Below are 2,982 nucleotides of genomic sequence, written 5' to 3' on the forward strand. Positions count from 1 at the left end.
GAATGGGTTGAGGATCATTCGGACAAAGACTGAGTATATTGTGGCAAATTTCAGTGTAAAATGAGGATTGCAAATTGGAAGTGACCAGTTAATGAAGACGATCGAGTTTTAGTACCTGGGTCCAACGATGTGTTCTGATCGATCACTAGAAGGAGAGATGAGAAGAAGAACAAGGGCTGGATGGCTTAAATGACGAGAGATAACTGGTGTGGTGTGCGATAATAGGGTTCCAGTTTGGTTTAAGGGAAAAGTGTACAAGACGGTGGTGATGCCGGTCCTGTTTTATGGGGCCGAGTTCTGAGGCTCACGAAAAAGGGAGGACTATGCTATTGCAGTCACAGAGATGAGGATGTTGTGGTGGATGTTGGGCTTAACAAGGAAGGACAGGGTGAGAAATTAAGAAGTGAGAGGAAGACTCAATGTGGCAGAAATTGCAGAGAAGATGAGAGAGAACATGCTGGTGTGGTTCGTCCATGTGGAGAGACAACAGGAAAATGATGTGGATCAGGAGGTGCAAGTGATGCAAGTGGAAGGAAAGAAATCAAGAGGAAGGCAGACGAAGAGGTGGCGGAGCGATGTGATGCGATCTAACACGGTGGCCCGAGGAGCGGAAAGAGAGATGGCGCAGGACAGGGCACCATGGAGAAGGTTGGCAAGGACAGCGGACCCATCATAAGTGGGACAAACGATAGGATGAAGAATAAGACATTCCCACATGATGATAAGCCACTTCGTTGAGCCATCATTTGTGACGAGGCCGCTTCTGAAAAGAGTTATATATCTCAGCGGGCCTTACCTGGTAAACTTAAAAATTGTGATGATTTTTTATTTAGCGCACACACATTCAACGTGAAATGACACATTCCGCACGCGTGCTTACGAGCCCATGCCTTTCTCTTCACCGCAGCTCGTCATGACAGAGCGCGCGGATCGCACGCTCACGGCACAAGATCCAATACGAGAGCGTGTGGACAAAGCAACACTGCGGCTCTGTGCACATTTAGGGTTAGTTCATCGGCCTATTGGCTTACCTGACCGATATTATTAGAATGAATGAAAGTCAAAAAATAATTCCACGTAAACCGAGGATAGCTCCGAGATAGCAGACGAACCCGCGCTCAAAGATTCAAGTCAACATGATCACCTTCATCAACATCATCATCACCGTCCTCGATCCATCCACTGCTATGGACCGTGCAGTATTCCACTGTAGTCTGTGTTCCTTCAACGGAGGAGGAACAGCAAAACTACGCGAACGATTTCTCGCTGTCTCTCCTGGAGCCCTCTCGTCGTGGCGAAGAGCAGCCAAGATCTGCACGTTGGTGTTGAGCTGCTAATCTCAATGCTACTGCTGTCATTGTCATCGTCATCATCTGCAAGGAGAAGAGTAGAATCCACTGCTGGACGAAGGCCGTGCTTGTCGTGAATTGAGCCGAACCTTTTTTTAAATAGAAATTGTTTGGTTAGAAAGCCGCGGATCTTCACGAGTGGACGGGTCCTGGTATGTAATCGTTCGGCAGCCGATGCACGGTGCTCGGTTATTTGCTAAAGCTATATATTATGCATTTCTGTGTTACCACGCTATATGATGATGTACCAATGAACCATATGATAACATCTGTTTAACTTAACTGGACTTTTGTGCTCTAGTTAGATGCAAGCTACGCGACTGCTGGCAAGAGTGACCCAGCTGCCGACGGTGCATCCTGTCGCTGTGCATTTAAAGGCCCCCGTCATCAGCACAGACCGGCGTCTACGTCACCTAGTTGAAGGGCGATAAACTCGGCGCTCGCAAAGTCTTGTCCGGACGTTTCGGGGAGTCTCTGCGCCGCAACTGGACATTTTGGTGACGGTGCTCTGGCTCAGCCTCTGCGTCCAACCAAACCCGGGCGACAAACAAACTCCACCATGGCCGAGAACTCCAACAGCAGTAGCAGCAGCAGCAACAGTGGCGCCGAGGGCTCGTCGGAGTGCGTGGTCTCCTACTACGGACTCAACTGCACCAAGATGAACTTCTCTAAGAGCGAGAGCACCCTGATCGTGGGCATCATGAGCTTCTTCATCGCCGTCACCATCCTGAGCAACCTGCTCATCATCAGCGCCGTCGCCTTCTTCCGGCAGCTGCAGACGCGAGCCAACGCGCTCGCCCTGTCGCTGGCCTTTTCCGACCTCCTCGTCGGGGTGGTAATCATGCCCCTCGCCATGGTCAAGTCGGTCTACAAATGCTGGTTCTACGCGCGGTGGCTCTGCAACGTGCAGTTCTTCTGGGACTACTGGTTCACGACCGCGTCGGTGCTGCACCTGAGCTGCATCGCCTACGACCGCTACGTGGCCATCTGCGACCCCCTGCGCTACCAGCAGCGGGTGACGCGACGCACCCTGACGTTCATGCTCCTCTTCTGCTGGATCGCCTCGGCCCTGCTGTCCACGCCGATCCTACTCAGCATGAGCCCCACGCTGTCCAAGGGACGGATCGAGACGGTCGGCTGCCCCGACGACTGCCGTTTCCTCATCAGCGTGGGCATCCTCTTCGCCATCGGCATGTGGCCCTACTTCACGTCCGTGCTACTCATCGTGCTCATGTACGGCCGCATCTATCGAGTGGCGCGCGGCCAGGCACGCAAGATCGCTGCGATGGACCGCGCCTCGTCGGGCCTCGGTGGCGGGGAGGAGGCCGGCAGGGCCGCGGCGAGTCGCTGGGCCAGCATGAAACGGGAGCACAACGCGACCAAGACGCTGGGTGCTATCATCGCCGCCTTCATCATCTCTTGGCTGCCGTTCTACATCATCGCCGTGATATTCACGATGGACGAGAGCGTCCTCCTGGCATACAAAGTGGCCGTGTGGATCGGCTACATGAACTCGGCCATCAATCCCATCCTGTACGCCACCTTCAACAAGCAGTTCCGGCACGCGTTCAAGGAAATTCTGAGCCTCAATGTGTTTTTGTCTCCGGCGGACAGGAACAAGGAGATGCAATGA

The 2,982-nt window shown here is 53.1% G+C and overlaps 1 pseudogene; it reads left to right on the top strand.

Moving 5' to 3' along the window:
- The first annotated feature begins 1,908 nt into the window (after positions 1-1,908).
- Positions 1,909-2,982, top strand: LOC144727865 (trace amine-associated receptor 365 pseudogene; annotated as a pseudogene).

This window comes from Lampetra planeri, chromosome 27 (genome assembly GCF_965212315.1).
Source record: "Lampetra planeri chromosome 27, kcLamPlan1.2.h2, whole genome shotgun sequence".
Taxonomy (NCBI): Eukaryota; Metazoa; Chordata; class Hyperoartia; order Petromyzontiformes; family Petromyzontidae; genus Lampetra; species Lampetra planeri.